Source organism: Balaenoptera ricei, chromosome 16, assembly GCF_028023285.1.
Source record: "Balaenoptera ricei isolate mBalRic1 chromosome 16, mBalRic1.hap2, whole genome shotgun sequence".
In the NCBI taxonomy this organism is placed as follows: domain Eukaryota; kingdom Metazoa; phylum Chordata; class Mammalia; order Artiodactyla; family Balaenopteridae; genus Balaenoptera; species Balaenoptera ricei.
Genome location: NC_082654.1, coordinates 114,191,974 through 114,211,074, shown reverse-complemented (window position 1 = coordinate 114,211,074; position 19,101 = coordinate 114,191,974). Strand labels below are relative to the sequence as shown.

At 35.9% G+C, this 19,101-nt stretch overlaps 1 pseudogene; it reads left to right on the top strand.

The window, feature by feature from the left end:
• Positions 1-17,680: 17,680 nt before the first annotated feature.
• On the top strand, positions 17,681-18,775 carry LOC132350891 (WW domain-binding protein 4-like; annotated as a pseudogene).
• Positions 18,776-19,101: the final 326 nt, after the last annotated feature.

Here is a 19,101-nt window from a genome sequence, read left to right as displayed (position 1 = left end):
TGTTGTTTTCACCTTTTCATGTTTCACCTATCAAAAATAATTTATTGAGTTGGTAATTTATTGGGTTGCAACCAAACCTCTCCGATGTGTTTTGAATATGACTCTTGGCATCACAAAAGTAACAATACATTGTAGGAGAGCAAAATTTGCTAAAATGTGTCTCTTTGGCATGACAGTTATATTAGGCTGGTTGGTTTTTTTTTTTTTTTTTTTAAAGAAACAAAAGGCTCAGGAAGAGCTTTTACCTCCTACCCTGAACTGCCTAGAAGAATTTAGATAGGAGGCCAACCCCAGGAAGAGAGTTGTCACCAGAGCTAACTACAAAGAATGTGAGTTAGATGTGGTAGACTGGGGAGAACTTAGCAAGGCTTGTTCTATCAAAGTCCTCTCTGTGTCCAGTTGTCTCTGCAGAGTATGGCAAACCCAAAATTTGTTTTCCTCATCTTCCTATAAATTGTTTTCCTCCTCTTGGAAATCCCAGACTCCTAACTCCTTCTCCTCTCAGATGACATATAAGCCTCAATTGCCTAATTTGCCCTTAGGCTCCATTTTCTTATGAAGCCCACGTATGTACAAAGTTAAATTTGATTTTCTCCTGTTCATCTGTCTCATGACAATTTAATTCTTAGACCAGACAAAAGAACCTAGAAGAGTAGAGGAAACTGTTTTCTTTCTTTGACATTAAACTGAAAAGTAATAGCTGCTCATGTAAATTGATACAGCTACTATGGAGAACAGTATGGAGGTGCCTTAAAAAACTAAAAATAGAACTACCATATGACACAGCAATCCCACTACTGGGCATATACCCTGAGAAAACCATAATTCAAAAAGACACATGCACCCCAGTGTTCATTGCAGCACTGTTTACAATAGCCAGCACATGGAAGCAACCTAAGTGTCCATCGAGAGATGAATGGATAAAGATGTGGCACATATATACAATGGAATATTACTCAGCCATAAAAAGAAACGAAATTGAGTTTTTTGTAGTGAGGTAGATAGACCTAGAATCTGTCATACAGAGTGAAGTAAGTCAGAAAGAGAAAAACAAATATCGTATGTTAACACATATATATGGAATCTAAAAAAACAAAAAATGGTTCTGAAGAACCTAGGGGCAGGACAGGAATAAAGACGCAGATGTAGAGAATGGACTTAAGGACATGGGGAGGGGGAAGGGTAAGCTGAGACGAAGTGAGACAGTGGCATTGACATATATACACTACCAAATGTAAAATAGCTAGCTAGTGGGAAGCAGCCGCATAGCACAGGGAGATCAGCTCGTGCCCTGTAATCACCTAGAGCGGTGGGATACGGAGGGTGGGAGGGAGACACAACAGGGAGGGGATATAGGGATATATGTATACATATAGTTGATTCACTTTGTTATACAGCAGCAACTAACACAACAAAGTAAAGCAATTATACTCCAATAAAAGATGTTAAAAAAAAGTAATAACTGCTTAATCAATATCTGTTTATTAATTTCCCTTGTTCCTCTTCAGTTCCTATGATAGAGCAATTTTGCACATGATAAACATTTAATGTACGTATTTATTTAAGGAATCAATGAGTATGTTTTATTAAGAAAATAACATGTTCTCCTTTAATGTGAGTTGCATCTTCCTTTCTAACCTGGGAAGGTTTTATAAAAATGATAGGTTTTCTTTGGAAAAATTTATATATGGTGTAATGAAAATGCCAGGATGCTAATATATGTTTTGTCTGCCTGATCTCTATTAATATAAGCTATCTTATTCCAAATCAGTTTAACAAAAGTAGTCATCATGACTTTGTTTGGTGTTAACATTAAATGGGTTATATTAACACTTCATTACGAGTATATCTTGCTTATTTCTCTCACCAAAGCTCTATCAATAATAGGGATATATGCCTGTGATTGTCAAACATCTTATCTAAAAAAGAGAATACTTTAGTTTGACATCTTCCACAGAACTAGTCATTTATAAGATACAATTTCTACAGCCAGCCTATTTACTTGAGAGTCAATTAATTCACTTCCAACCACCTCCTTTAAAGACTGTAGTATTTATAGCTTCAGTTGAATCTGTTTGAACTTTAAGACAGGAAGCAGTAATGCATGATACAACACTTACAATAAACTCCCTAAATGGAAAAAGATTTTGCAATTCTAAGTATCAAAGTTTATAATTAAATGACAAATATTTGGACAATTTTTTAAAAGTATCCATTTGTTCTGTTTATTTCAGGGACGTCATAGATGCTAAAAATGTATGTTTCCAATTTTAGGTCCTATCATTCTAGGAAATATAAAAGTAGATAGCTAATGAAGCTCTACATAAACACCTTTACAAGTACTGAAATCTTACAAGCCACTAGTTTATACTCTCTTAATAGCTTCCTGTAAGCTAAAATAATTTTCTTCCAGAATGTAGTGACTACGATATTTCGTCATGTTTTTAGCTAGTGCTATAATTTCTTTTACTATGATGGATAGTGAACATTTCCTGACATTTTCCTCCGACCCTTCAAAAAATAACTCATTTAAAAGAGATATTAAAACTGGGGGAGGGATAAATTAGGAGTTTGGGATTAACATATATGTACTACTATACACAAAATAGATAATCAACAAGAACCTACTGTATAGCACAGGGAACTCTACTCAATATTCTGTAATAACCTATATGGGAAAAGAATCTGAAAAAGAATGGATATATGTATAACTGAACGACTTTGCTGTACACCTGAAACCAACACAACATTGTAAATCAACTAAATTCCAATATAAAATAAAAATTAAATTTAAAAATAAATTATTCAAAAAAAGATGAAAACTGCAATAAACCACCTTTAAGAAATGCTGACAAAAACAAAGTTAGAACAATTGCTTAATTAAAAGATTTATCAGAGATTTTAATAAGCTTTATGAAATTGCAGGAGAGGCAACACTGCATGTGGGATTTCCCAAAAATCTGTAATCATAGAACCCTTTTTTTGTCAACTTTATCATAGGACTGAAAACATTTTATGAAAAATCTTGGTATAGTGGAAATATTACTGGTTCTGGATTACTGAAGACTATATTCAAATCCCAATTCCTCCCAATTTTGCCTCTGTTAATTAAATTTTTGAGGCTTGATATCATCATATGTAAACAGGAAATATTCCTGACCTAGTAGGGCCATTGTATAAATGCATTAAGTTAATTCAATTGATTCAATTCAACAAACATTTACTTAGGTCCTAGGCAATGACTAGCACTTGTTAGGCACTAAAGATAAAGACATGAATAAGACATAACCCTTGACCTCAAGGAGTTCATTGTTTTCAAACTCACTGGCCATGTGCTACCATGGGAATTTGTCTTTTCTTGGTTCTCATGTACTACACTCTTCTTTTTCTCTTTCCCTTTTCTCTGGCCACCAGCTCCAAACCATTACAATCCTAACCAGAACAGTTTAGCTCTCCATTTCCCCAAAACAACTATCCTTGAACACCCAAAATCCATAGATGGCAAACAAAAGGCCATAAATTCTGGGCATCTACGCACATACATTCAAAGAATGGCAAAATGTTTGAAATTAGAGATTTTTCTTGAACAGACTCCAGATCAAATTCTTAACAATTCTTTCATCTAGTCTTCTCATAGGTAGAGTGAAGTGATTGAAATGTAACATTTTGAAGGTCCTGAGGTCATGTGGATGTGGTTATTAGTATTATTTTATCTGTTTTCACTTAGTTGTTCCTATATAACATATTTTTCAACCAAATAATATACACAAAGCTCTCTTATCCTTAAAAATCAACAGTTGTTCCCATTAACATAGCAGTATGTTCCAATGAAGAAAAGGAAGAAAAATAGACATAAAACTGCAAATTAACAAAAAGAACACATTCATATGAACATTGAACATTTCTTATGTAATAAAATAAAATGTATTAAGCTAAAGAAATTATAATTTATTCCAATTCAAAATAAATGTTGGAGTATCTACTATATCAAAGCAATTAAGGTAGTTGCAAAAATTTTAAAAAGGAAGATATATCCACAGCTTTCAAATAATTTAAATTTTATACTCACGATAAACAATTAAGTATTTATTGAAGCACTGCTATGTGTGAAGCATTGTTACAGGTCTTTTCATTTGCTTTGTTTTATTTTGACTGTGAGGGAAAAGTTTAGAAGCGGTAGCTTCACATTAGAATTTTCAGGAAGGGAAAAAAAACGTGAAACACAGAGTATTTGAGCAGACAGTGCTTACTTCTACCTGTTAGACAGCAATAAACATAGAAAGCTTTAAATATACAAATATCCTAAAAAATCCACTCAGCCATTGTATAAGTTTTGGTTAATTTGTGTTTTCAAAATTAATTGGTTATTGTAATTGGCCATAATAGAAACAAAATCTTTTTTAAAATTATGTTTTACAGGAAAAACAATGAAATAAGTCATGTAAAATACATTAATGAACATCAGAATTAAAATTTCAAATCAGATCTGAATTGGCACTAAAAATATTTCCAACAGTATTCCCCTTCTACCACTATTTTATACCTTGCACTGAATTGCAATAGCAGAATAAGTAAGCCCTGGGCAGCCATGACTTTATCCCAAACCATAAAAATCTAGAAATGAGAATTTATGGAATAAGGATTATAGGGTCAAGATTGGATTCTTGAGTCAACTAACTAGGGACTTAGAAAGTAAGCTTATTTTCCACATTTCATGAATAATTTTATTCCCAACTCCATCAAAAGCCTGAAAGGTCACTTTGTCTCATCTTATAATTTTTTGTCTTGCAAAAGGGGAAAATATTAGTCACTTTTTTCTATGGAGGTAATGTAGGAAAAGAAAACATTTCCTATGCCATTTTAGATTTAATGACTGAAGTCTACAAATTAAATTGACAAAAGATTAATAGGAGAAAAGGCATACAAATTTCATTGATGTTAATTTTTTTTTATGTAGGGGGACATCACAGAAAAGAAGTGAAAATCCAAAGAGATGGTTAGACATGAGAGCTTATATACCATTTTAACAAACAGTGATAAATTCTGAAGAAGTGACTAAATAAAAGAAAGGGGGCTTGGGATTCTAGGGACAATAAGTCGTGAGAAGGTAAATATATGGGGAAGTTAATGGAAGATAAGCGTTATTTTTTTAAGGTTGTTTATTTTGTTTGTGCAGAATCATCTCAGTGCTGACTTTGTCTTCTCCATGGCCATAAAGTTCCCCTGGAGGGGGGATTTATGGCAGTCTTTATTTCTCAGAAGTTTCTGCTTTTAGTAAGATAGGGGAAGCCCCAAGAAGACTTCTTTCTGAATCTGTCAATTCTCAATTGCCTTCAGCTCACAGTAATCCATATTCCAGTGTGGCATATTTGAAGGTAGCACATCTGATCCGCTTTAGTAGCAAAGCTTTAAGTGACAGTCTCAAACAAAAATGTTGTCACTTAACTTTTACAGTTTCTGTTATCAGAAACTAAAATAAACTCTTGCTTATGAACAGTTGTCAGGAGTCATCTTTAATTAGGATTCCAGCTATATTTTCATTTGCTGGGATAGTATAAGCTCAAGGTAGAAAGTCAGAGTCCCTCAGGCACTTGTTAAATTCTGACTACCTTAGGCAATTCTAGAGCTTCCCTCCTCCACTAGGTTCACTTGAATTTTCAAGGATCTTACAGAAAAATGTATCTACCTATTCAGAACATAAGCTCACAATTTCTGAAAATACATTATTGGTGTGATGTAAATATCCAGGAGGAGGAGCCTACTTACTCTCTCGTTTCACACGTTCTATGTGATGCTTCGGATTCCAGAATAGGATTGATTAATCTAATCAGGCACCACATAGAAACCGGAGATTAATAGCTTCCCTTTCTCTTCCATCTTTGCATCTTGCTCAAATGTCAAATGTCTCTTGTTAATAAAATCTATGTGGAATACTGCTGACAAGTATGTCTGAGTGAAAGTTTCCAGGGCTTACCTTCCTTAGTAGAGAGGAGAATTGAGAAAGGTGAGGGTAATAAAGATTATAAATAAAATTTTCTGATATGTTATATAGGTGTAACTTAGAGTTAGAACAATTCACAAATATTATCAAGTAGTTTCCTTGACATTCTTGTTGTACCCAACAAAACATCAGAGCTGTTTTCCTTCAAACTACTTTATCTTCCTTTTTGGAACCTTTTATTTTTTTTAGTTATACTATCACCAAAATAATTTTTCTAGGATTAGCTTCTTACTGGTGAAATTAGTAAAATGGCTAAACCATTATGTACATTTATCCCAAAAGAGCAGTATATCTTTTGACCAAAAAAGCAGGGCTTACATGCCAAAGCAATTATATACAGATTTCAGAGATGACTAAATATAGGAAGTATACGAGTGTTAAATCCACTGTACCCATCTCTTAGGCAGCCAGTGAATCAAAGGCTGGTGTTCTTCTAGTTGGTCTACTCAAAACTTTTCCCAATTTTAAGATTATGAAGTGTGTTAAGTATCACTCCTGCCTCCATAATACTCCATGTCAAAATTTGCTGAGACACTGTTTGCTATTAGACTATAAACAAAAATAATTGTCATTCCACAAATGACTATCGTCTGTCACTTTTGTATACCCCTTATGTGCCCATCAACAAATGTGAAATCTGAAACACATAATGTCTGAGTCTAGCTCTCTACTATCTTTGAGTCAAGGGAGTCTTTCTTACCACACTCAGACTAAAAATGATAAAAAAGCAAACTCCACCCATTTCTTTTTTGTGTGCAGGATCTAAAAGTAAACAGTGGTTCCCAGAACAGACTACAGTGTATATTTTACTCCGTCTAGATAAGTGCACTGTATATAGAAACTATAGCAGTGCATAGCTTTTAAAAATCCCATTTCTGTCATTTTGAATCAAAAGATGTGGGAGCAGATGGGCAATTACCTTGGATGAGAGAGAAGATGTAGTGCCAGAGGAACTACCAGAGTCTGATGACTGGGGAGACACTCTACAAGGCAGATGTAAAATTTAGTTTTGGTTATGACTTTTCTACTCAGCCTCCATTTTTTAGTTTGAGGTTACTGCTGATAATTTAAGAATTGAACTTCAAATCTCCAGTGAATCCAGGTGGGTATTAAAAATGTTGCTAACAGAACTGAGTATAATTATGAATAAGAACACAGGCATTTATTCAGCAGAGAGTGTGTATCATGTGTCAGGTTGGAAGTTACAATCTGTACCATCAAAGTTGTCTTTAGCAGCTTCTAGCTGTGGGGTGTTTGGCAGTCAAGGTTACCAGGTGTTCTTCATGACCATACAGTGAAATAGGTTAATAATTTTTGCTCTGTTGTATAGCAACAGAAACTGTGATAGGTTATAGAAACCTTGGAATAAATTATAAAATAGAGGGTGTTATTTTAAATATTTTGAAAACTATGTGATAAGCTATATGTGTGTGTGTATAAAAGTATCAAATGAAGCAAGGGAATTATCCTCTTATTTTGGAAGGTCTATTTAATTAAGCTGGAAATTTCAAACAGTATCAGAATGTCAGTGTTTGAGATTTGGGGATTAATTTAACTAAACTGGTTGTGTGGGCTCTACAAATTCAATTTACTATACTGATGGGATCACTTGAAAAATATATGACCTTAAAGTAAAATTGTAATAATGAATAAGATAAATATTACCTATGTTGTTCTTCCCATCCAAATATGTTGGTTATTTAATAAATCTTGATATTTCTTGTTTCAGCTCAGTCATATAAAGAGATCAGAAGACATCAGTCCCATCTTTACAACAGGAAAAGAAGCTGAACAAACTTTAAAAAAAAATCTAGCATGTCTCTCTCTGTCACTCATAATTTTGGTTGGCTTGTGGCATCTTTTGAACATTTATTACCAATTTTGAAAAAAGATAAATCTCAAGGAAGGTCTAGCCCTTTTTCTACAGTTGCTGTCTCTCAAATTCACAAAAAAGAAAGAAAAAAACTCTCCATGTCAGTGAAGATGCCTGATAACAAAAGAAAATTGTTACCTTTGCTCAACCCTTGCTTGAAAACATCCTTCCTTTCTGCTCTTTCTGCCACTCATTGTCAAGATACAAGAAAAGTTATGGGCTTCTGAATCTTTTGGTTAATGCTAAGGGCAAACCAGGAAAGGAAGGTAGATTCTTACCCTTTAAAAGACTAGATGAAAATCAGATAAACCAAAAGGAAATAGTATAGTTTTAAGAAACTGACTTCAATTTTTATCTTTACACAGATAAACTGGATGGGATTTTTCTGTTTCCATATTTCTCTACAGGACCACGAGAACACATGACATGTGTGTGTGTGTGTGTGTGTGTGTCTGCGCGCACGCGCGCACGCGTGCACTCAATGCACTTTTGGCTTATTTACATGGTAAATGCAGTTCTTCCTTCTGATCACAATGTGCATAATCTCATTTAATATTTGAGCTCTACTGACAGTTTGTTAAGAAACCTTCACAGTCAGATTGGAATATAAAATTCCCTTCAGACCCATAAGAGTTCTTTATAAGAATGCCTTCCACAAAGGTCTCAGCTTTACAACTAAAAAGAGCTAGACATAAGTGCATGGTTGTTTGTTTGTTCTTTCATTTTACTTTTTAATCTTTATATAATTTACTAGACTTACTCATTTTCTTTTGTAATAATAGCTTTATTGAGAATATACAAATAGTATGTGAATTACAAGTCACATACCATAAAACTCACCCTTTTAAAGTGCACAATTCAGCGGTTTTTAGTATATTCACAGAGTCGTTCCACCATCACTATCAAATTTTAGAACATTTTCATTCCCCAAAACTCCATACTCATAAATAGTCACTCTCCATTTCTCCCTCCTCCCAGCCTCTGGAAACCACTAATCTACTTTCTGACTCTGTATGTGTCTGTTCTGGGCATTTCATATTGCTCTTTTTCCTTTACAGCTTTACATAAAATTTCTCAACATCAGTCACCTGACATATTTCACTTGGGCATTCAGTCAGTTATATTTTCATAAATAGAGAAATTAAATAGTAAAAAATCACTTTTAAGGGAAGAAATCTTTAGATCATCTCTTAAAGAATAATGCATTATGAAATGATGAAACTCCTTAGATGAATTAATTCATTTCAACCAATATTCATTGAGGCATTTAACCAGTGTGTCTCCAGGTGTTGGTTTTGGGTGACCTACCTAATTCAGAATCACCTGGGATGCTTTTTAAAGATGCAGGTATTTGAGATCCACCTCACATCTACTCAATTAGACTTTCAAGAAGGCGGGAAAATGAATCTTCATTTAACAGGGCCTCTGGGTTATTCTTATGCACAGTAACATTTGTCAATCAGAAACCTACCCTGAGTAGGGTCTGGCCATAAAACAGATGAGTAAGACACAGTATTTGATCTTAGATGGTTTCAACACCTTTTGTCTATACATTTTGCCAATGGTATTTTAGTAAAACTATAGAAATAAATTGATAGGAGAAGTAGCACTAAAAGAAAAGACTCCCAGTGATCAGCCACTATCTGCTTCTTACAAAATACTCTACAGATACTCTTTTTTACTTATGAAGAGTATCGTATGGTACCAGGTGTTGTGATACATATTAATTTTCCATATTTGATCTTGCATTAAATATATTTACGTTAGCATGGACTCATTTGTTAGGTGAATATGTATTAACTTACTACTATGTGGCAAGGACTGCTAAAGGCAGGAAACTAAATTAAGTCTTCAAACTGTAAAATTAAAGGAATAGGGGGTGAATACAAGAGATATTCAGAGGAGAAAGCACTGTGGATAGGCAAAGGCTTCATGGAAGGAGAAAAAGGAACTGGTTCTCTAAGGATGAATAAGATTCCTCTGGAAACCAGTAAATAGAGGCCATTCATATAATGAGAGATACATAAATAAAAGTGTATATACCACCAAAACATTGGAGCATTTGATTCAAGTTAGATCCGACTTATCAATCTACCTCTTTGGAGTCAATTATCTTCTGGTACCTGGAATATATGAGAGGTACTTGACCAATAACTGGTGCAGGACTGTCTCATATTTGCGCCACGTAAGAACCGGGAAACCAGTATTGGGGATACCCAAAAAGAGACTCTTAATATAGTATATCCTAGTGAAAGCAGCTCTGTGCACTCCATCTGCCAATATGAGATTGGTCTTCTCAATCCTAAAGAACTGAGAAGCCAAAGGGTTGTCTCAATCCCTTCTACAGATAAGAGAGGAAGAAAAGATGAAAGAAGAAAATGTGGACCTTCTGTGCTGTAATGGGGGATTGATTACCTGCTGCTAATCAACTACTGGCCCATAGAATCCCGTTAATTCTTCCACGAATGGGGCTATTTCCTCTGGAGGTTCCCCAGAAGATCAGAACGGCAACAAACAAGGAAAGAACCATGGTAGTGATAGGGATAGAGTAGGATAATTAAATAGTTTAGAAATCCCACTAGGAGATTAAAGGCAGAGAGGGAATTGTAAGGGAGTCTGGGAGACTGTTGAAGCTAATGACCACTCAAGAAAAGAATTCAGTAACCTAGCAACAAGCTACACTACCTTGAAGGAAGATCAGGCCCATCCAAGCACGAGGCACACTCAAGCCACAAACCCTGTTAGTTAAAACACAAGACAATAGATATGAGGTCTGAATATTGTTACATGAAGTCAGGGAGTTAATGGTCCTTGAAGAGTAGCATTTCTGCATGTAGCCAAGACAGGAATATATGTGAAAGGGGAAAGAAACTAGGTGAAAGGGGACATTATACCAAAACCTGGGATGAATTACCATATTTTAATATATGGTACCACCCTTCTGCTAAATATACTTATGATTTAAATAGCACCATGACAGTCCCAGTTAAACCATACAGGGTCAAAGGAGGAACTAATGATGTAAGCCTTGACATCTACTGAAGAATGAGGAGGAAGGTGGTCTTCTCCCCTCCCCACTTTTCCTTGGATTATAAAAATGTAGCCTTCTTTGTTCTCAGGGCTACGCTCCCTTGCCTGCCCGCTTGTTTCTCTCACAAGTGTCCTATGCTAATAAACTCACTCTTTGCCTATCCCTTTGCCTCATGTTGAATTCTTTCTGAGACAACAGAACCTGAGCTTCAGTAAATCCTAACACCAGGTGAGCAGTTTCAATTAAAATACAGAGGATTTGGGTCCCCTCCTAAGTCAGGGATCATGGGTTCAAGTCTTAATCTGAGGTGTGGGTGGATTTGAGTCCCAGCCCATGGGTTCAAGTCCCAATCTAAGTTTTGGCTGGGTTCAAGTCCCATCTTAGAAGGATTGTGGTTTCAGTAATACATCTACGACAAATGAGCAAGCTAAGAGAGAGAGAAAAAAAGTACCCTTAGATTAAGCCCCCAAATCAATCAATCAATCAATCAATCAATCCATCAAGAAGAGATAGACCAGGCCGTGAATAACAGTGAGCATTTAGGGAGTTTCAAGAATGGTTCAGAAAGACTTTATAGAAATGTAAAACTAAAAATATTCAGTAGATGTTGAAAAACAGGGCAGTTACAGGTGAGATCAGGATTGGTGGTCTAGATGATACAGTGTAACAAATATCTTAAAGCACAGAGCCAAAAATATAAAGACAGAAAACCATACTGAAAACTTGAGGGCTGGAGGAGAGAGCTGAGGAAATGTCAATTGTAGAAGTTCTGGAGGGAAGGACAGAAACAGATAGAGGACAGGAAATAGAACGTGCTAACTTGAGCTGAAAAAAAGAGCTGATCCTGCAGGTGAAAATTATTCATTAAACAACCCAGGCAAAGTTAATGATTTTGAAAAAAGCTTGGAGAAATTCCAGAACTTAAAACAAAAGGTGAAAACCCTTGCAAGCTTCCAGAGAAGAAACAAATTACTTAAAAAAGGAAAAAAGGAAAAAGGATCAGACCAACCACAGGCAAGTAATCTGCCACATTGGCAACAGGACAGTATAAACCACCTACAGAATATTGAGAAGTAAGAATTGTAGCTTGGTCATTCCATTCCTAGCAGAGATACTAATCTCAGAGATACTAATCTTCCCCTCTGATGAGGGGAAGTGGGTGGAAAGAAAGAAAGATATATGTGGATATGCTAGACTTCAGGAAATACACTGTCCTGTTCTGCACCTAACCAATAACATTGTATCTGGGAAAAACCTCAAGAGACTGGAAGGTAACGAGAAGAAGAATAATGGGGGTAGGGTGGGATGAATCTCTTATTTCATATACATATGATCGAAATTGATGAGACACTGTGTAGGAATGCAATAAAATGATCGTAAGGATGCTCAGGATTGAGGAGAAATCCTTGAAATCAAATGGATGTAAATTATCAAAATTGAAGAGTAATTCTTGTCATTGAGAGGAAAAATATACAAAGAATCTGAGATTAAAAGTATTAAACTGTCCTAATTAAAACTCTGAGATAAGGTGTAGTGAAGGAGAGACAAAAGAAAAAGAGAGGGACTTCCCTGGTGGTCCAGTGGTTAGGACTACATGCTTCCACAGTAAGGGGCATGGGTTCGATCCCTGGTAGGGGAACTAATATCCCGCGAGCCACGTGGTTGTGTGGCCAAAAAAAAAAAAAAAAGAAAGAAAAGAAAAAGACAGTGTCTCAGATTGTGGTGGAAAAGGACAGTAAATATGTTCTTAGGAGCTCAGCTTGTGGAGAATGGTGCTGGAGAGCAGGGGACACAGTCCTTGTGAGGGAATAGCTGGGGACTTGTCCCCAAGTATAGCAGGGAAACATGAGTGTAATTATGACAGGCAAGATAGAGGTGATGACTATTAACGAAATAAGAGCTACAGGAAAAATGAATACAACTTGTTCAATGCTTTAAAAACATTTTTGGGGGCTTCCCTGGTGGCGCAGTGGTTGAGAATCTGCCTGCTAATGCAGGGGACACGGGTTCGAGCCCTGGTCTGGGAAGATCCCACATGCCGCGGAGCAACTAGACCTGTGAGCCACAACTACTGAGCCTGCGCGTCTGGAGCCTGTGCTCCGCAACAAGAGAGGCCGTGATAATGAGAGGCCCGCGCACCGCGATGAAGAGTGGCACCCACTTGCCGCAACTAGAGAAAGCCCTCGCACAGAAAACGAAGACCCAACACAGCCATAAATAAATAAATAAATAAATAAATAAACCCAAAGTTAAAAAAAAAAACAAAAACATTTTTTAAGATAAAGAGAAAAACTATAGAGAAACAGATTTATTAGTATAAATAAAAAAGGAGGAAAGCAATTGGATAATCAACAATGTTGAATACACACACATATATGATGTATATTCCAGAGAAAGAAATATATATTAGGTTTTCATCACAAAACGCACGAAATCGGAAATAACAAAAACCATACCAACATAATCTTACCTACTTAGAAATTAAGCAACAACAGTGCACGATAACTTTTGGAACAAAATAGAAAATGCACACCATTTACAAAGGTACTGAAAGAAAAACACATCATACCAAAACCTATACAATTAAGCAAAACTACTATAAATGAAAAAACAGTATTGCCTTAAATGCCTTAATTATTAAAGAAAACAATTACTCTGCTGAAATTTCTCATTATCTAATCATGATTGTTAATACTTTATATTGAATCTAATTCAAATAATATCTTTTAAGATTAATGGTTTTCAGTAATCTTAATATCTAAATTTAATCAGCCCAATCAAATTGAATAATTTTAGCAGAGTTTGCTCTTAAGGCAAAAAGAAGGGGCATTCATAAAAAATTCAATAAAGTAGGTTATTGGATGAAAACTGAAACATTCATTAGAATGTCAAAATCAGAACATTTGAAATATCTGGATAATTTGGTAAATTTTTGAAACATGTATTAGTCAGCCCAAGCGGCCATAATAAAAAACCACAGACTGAGAAGCCAGGAATTTATTTCTCACAGTTCTGGAAGCTGGGAAGTTCAAGGTCAACATGTCAGCCAATTCTGTTCCCCAGAGAGGGCTCTCTTCCTTGCTGGTCTCACTGTGTGACGAGAGCTCTGGTCTCTTTACCTTCTTGTAAGAATACTAATCTCATCATGGTTGCTCCATCCTCGTGTCCTCATCTAAGCATAATTACCTCCCCAAAGTCTCACCTCTAAATGCCATCACATTGGTGGTTAGGGCCTCAGCATATGAATTTGGGGGGTGAGGGGGAGACACAATTCAATCCATAGGAATACCCATCATGGATTTTGTATTTTCATTGCCTTTGTTTAGAACTTCCATTCAATTTAAAATTAATCCAGTGTTATACTCAAGCACAACAACAATTTCAATGTTATTATAAATGTTTACGTGTACAGTGAGTTAACCAGTCATGTTATTAGTTAAGGAGTAATTTTAAATATGCTTCCCACATACCACCTAAGAAGGTCTTTGATATCTAGGCAGTCATATACTTTTAAGTCCACTCTTTCTTCAAAAGCTTTCTAAAAACTAAACACGGCCAGCTGTTGAAAGTATCCATTAAACATTAACTGCTCCAGGTAAAATGATCACAATCCGTGCCTTACAGTAAGAAGCTATCTTTGAGATTATTATTATAATACTTTATACTGCTAGCAATGGTTGAGAAATTTAGCAGCTAATAAACTTGCCACTCCAGCTATTACAAAGTTAAGATAATGTGGTTGAACGGAGAGCAATAAAATAAGGAGGGCATCATAAAACTAAGGTAAACAAAATCACATAGTAGTAACTAATTAACATGACACATGAAAATCTTTAATATTATTCACTGTTTGAAGTGCTTTGTATTGAATGATTATATGAATTCTTTATATGAAATGATTTTATATAGTCCTGTATAGGAAGTTAAGTTTCTTCTTCTGTCCTGTGGGAATAAATGAAGCCCACCCAAATGAATACAAGCTTTATTCGGAGCTTGCTATATAGAAAGAGAGTCAGTCACCACCGCTTGTGCTTGGCAGAGACTGAAAAGGCAGGTCGAGCAGTGAGAAAACTTTACAGTGGAAAGAAATGGAAGGTTTCAAGTTCGCCTTGATTGGAGGTTATTGGCATGCAGAAGCTGGAGGTGGGCTAATTTAGAAGGGGGCGTTCTAAGCGATTGGTTAGGGGGGCATATTTGGCTCTCTTTGGTTGGCTGTAAATTAGAAGTGGAAGCAAAAATCTGGGAAGCTGGCAGTTATTGATAACTTCTATTTTGGGCTGATTGCTACAGAGGTGGTTTGGCTTAATCCTGGATTAGTTGATGCAGATTGTGGATTAGCATTCTATTTTTATGTAAGGTCTGGCTACTCTCCATTTCAGTCTCTCAGTTTGCACTCTGACAAATATCCGACAAATACTGCCCCAGTAGAATTTCAATTCATAATGGTTTGGAGCAGTGTCAGAAGAAATAAGCCAGTCTCACTTCTAAGAAAATGCAATCAATCTGATCGTCTCATTTTAGATACATTTTTTTCTACCATAATAAGTTTCTTCTTTTTATTACTATACTTTCTGCTAACTGCTATATTAACTAAATTACTTTTAAGCATAAAATTTTAAACTCATAAAAAATATATATATACACGTAGGGCCAAAACAACCCTATTTCATTTTAAGGCATGTATGCAAGCTGTGAAAATGTTTCAGACTATCAATTATCTTGTCTTTTTACCATTATCACAAAAAATTCTTAAGTGCTCAAGTATATGACACCTCTTGATAGGAATATATTACAGGTGTACTTTTTAAATTCACTTGAATAAGGCTTTCAGTATCCCCAGGCATTCATGTTAACACAGATATTCTAGTCTATTACTTTAGGTCGAATGGCCAAAGTTAGCATCAGAGTAGTAAAAGCTACCACCACCCTAACAATTATTATTATCATTTATTGAGCCATTACTGTCTGCCAGGGTCTCTGTATGTTCACATTTAAGTTTATTTAATCTTTGCAACACTTTCAACAAAATTTAAAATAGAAAGCTAAATTGTATCGATTCATTTATCCATCAAAAAAAAAAAACATTTACTGAGTCTCTCCGAGACCCAAGGATGATTGGCTAAAGTGGACATTGAGTCAGGAGTCAAATCCAAACCTGCCTGTATCCACTTACTGTTGTAACCCAAATGCACCCAGTTTTCCTTGTGAGCTGAGGCTTATTCACAGGAAATACATCTTTTGATAGGCTCTAAATTATGGACCAGAATGTCCCTGATAAGGTTTTCTACCACTGAAATTAAGTGCAAATGCCACAAAAAAGAACAACCCAAGAAGTAGAAGTTTATACTTTGTCTTTAGTATTTTCTTCTGAAGTGATATTTTATCATTTTTTTCCAATTAGCAAATAGTAATCATGACATACTGCTGGAGGATGTTAAGTGGATGTCTATATGAGATATGATGATAAACATAAAACAGGAAAAAATAGATTCCATGTGTTGGTTAATATATAGGTCGACTTGACTGGGCCATGGGATACTCAGACATTTAATCAAACATTATTCTGAGTGCTTCTGTGAGGGTATCTATGGATGGGGTTTTAACTTTAGTTATTTTTATATAACTTTTTATATACCAAAAATAAATATAACTAAATATCATTTTAAGAGATGGGTACAAATGTTTATTATATTATTTTGTGTTTGAAATACATCTTATTTAAATGAAAAAATACAATAAAGTTACCTGAAAGTCTAATAGAATTAAGGAAAAACTGTGTAAGATGAACACCTGCAAATGATTATATGAAACATGAAATGTTTAACCAGCTACAATGTATAATGGAAAAAACATCACTTTAAAAATAAATACAGGGCTTCCCTGGTGGCGCAGTGGTTGAGAATCTGCCTGCCAGTGCAGAGGACACGGGTTCGAGCCCTGGTCTGGGAAGATCCCACATGCCCCGGAGCAACTGGGCCCGTGAGCCACAATTACTGAGCCTGCACGTCTGGAGCCTGTGCTCCGCAACAAGAGAGGCCGCGATAGTGAGAGGCCCGTGCACCGCGATGAAGAGTGGCCCCCGCTTGCACAACTAGAGAAAGTCCTCGCACAGAAACGAAGACCCAACACAGCCATAAATAAAAAAAATAAAAAATAAAAAGTTGTATTTGTTCTTAACAAACATTTGGAAAAAATAAAAAAATACAAAATATAAAATTCCTAGGGATATTTTAAAAAGAAATGTGCATCACATGTGCATCACATTGATTGAAGAGACATAGAAATATGTACCTGAACAGGTAGAAAGAAAATTTTCGAATTCTAATTCTTCAACTAAGTAGTTTTACGGAATTTCAAATAAATGTCAGTGGAGATTAATTTGATATCCTATTGTGAGACTGCAAATTCAATGAAATTGTAAATTGCTGAATAGCTAAGATACTTAAAAAGATGTAAGCAGAAGGAACTTGAAATTTCAATGATTAAAAGAATAGGTTACTTATGCAAAGATACTACTAAAAATTCAATGGATCATGATTCTGAAGAGATACAACAGTTTTCTTATTGATTAGAATTTCTATTTATAATTTTTATTTACATGAATTCAGTACACAGTTACCTTTTCATTACAAATAGCTACCCAGGGAAGAAGGGAGGTGTCTGGGCTCGGAGGCTCCGGTGAGCCTCGCGGTGAGCTGGGCGTCAACTTGCCCCGAGTGGGGAACGCATGCCTCAGCTGGGCCTGGGGGCGACCCGCGGAGCGGCTGGTCCAGTCATGGAAGACTACTGTAAGTCACAACCAAAGAAATTCTGTGATTACTACAAGTGCTGGAGAGTGGACAATAGGCCTAGCATTGAACTTCACGCAAGAGGAAAGAATCATAAGGAAAATGTGGCAAAGTGGATCAGTGAGATTAAACAGAAAAGCCTGGATATGGAGGCAGCAATGCTGCAATGGAGGCAGCTGCCCTGAAAGCATACCAAGAGCACGTGAAAAGGCTTGGCTTAGAGTCAGAAATTTCAGAGCCAAGCATATCACCAGTAACCAGCACTATCCCACCCACCTCTGCATCAAATCAGCAGCAAGAAAAGGGGCCCTTCAAGGGGCAGATGGGTAGAAGGCATAACCTCTGAGGGTTACCATTACTATTATGATCTTATCACAGGAGCATCTCAGTGGAAGAAACCTGAAGGATTTCAAGGAAACTTAAAAAAGACGGCAGTGAAGACTGTTTGGGTAAAAGGTTTAAGCAAAGATGGTTATACCTATTATTATAATACAGAAACAGGGGAATCCAGATGGGAAAAACCTGATGATTTCATTCCACACTCTGGCGATCTGCTTTCTAGTAAGGTCAATGAGAAGTCACCTGGCACCCTAGAAGAGTCCAAATCATCAGATTCACATAGTGATTCTGATGGGGAACAGGAAGCAGACAAGGGGGGAAAAAAAGGAGAAGTCTCTACAGAAACACAAAAGCTAAAAATAAAGTTTAAGGAAAAAAATAAAAATAGTGATAAAGGAACTGAAGCAGAAACACAGAAAGAAAAAAATACCCAAGGGAAGAATTCATCAGGTCCAAATGAAGAAAAACCCAAAGCTCATGAAAAATCAAACCCATATGGAGAATGGCAAGAAATTAAATAATCTGAGTCCCATGAGGAGGTAGATTTGGAACTTCCAAGCACTGAAAATGAATATGTATCAACTTCAGAGGCTGGTGCTGGTGGGGAACCCAAAGTGGTTTTTAAAGAAAAAACAGACACTTTTCTTGGAGTTGTGGCAGATGGAGTGGCCCCAGTCTTCAAAAAGAGAAGAATTGAAAATGGAAAATCTAGAAATTTAAGGCAACGAGGTGATGATCAATAACTGTAAAAAAAAGCTATTTGTACCGGCTTTTTGGACAGAATGGAGAATATACATCCTAAAAGCTCCTCTGTGTTTGTTTTACAGTACTTAAATGCTAAAGTTTAGACTTATTCTAAACGTATTTTATGTGAATTTAAAATAAATCTTTTTTTATGTGGAAAAAACCCCCAAATAGCTAGGGAATTAAGTCAGTCGTAAATAGTGCATAGTCAATTAACTGAACTTTTAGGGGGAAAAAAAAATCAGTTCTCCAGGGTCTCCATAAAACGTTTGAATGCAGAATAGCTGGGTGCTGAATCCTCTTCCCTGAGCTGTTGCCATCACCA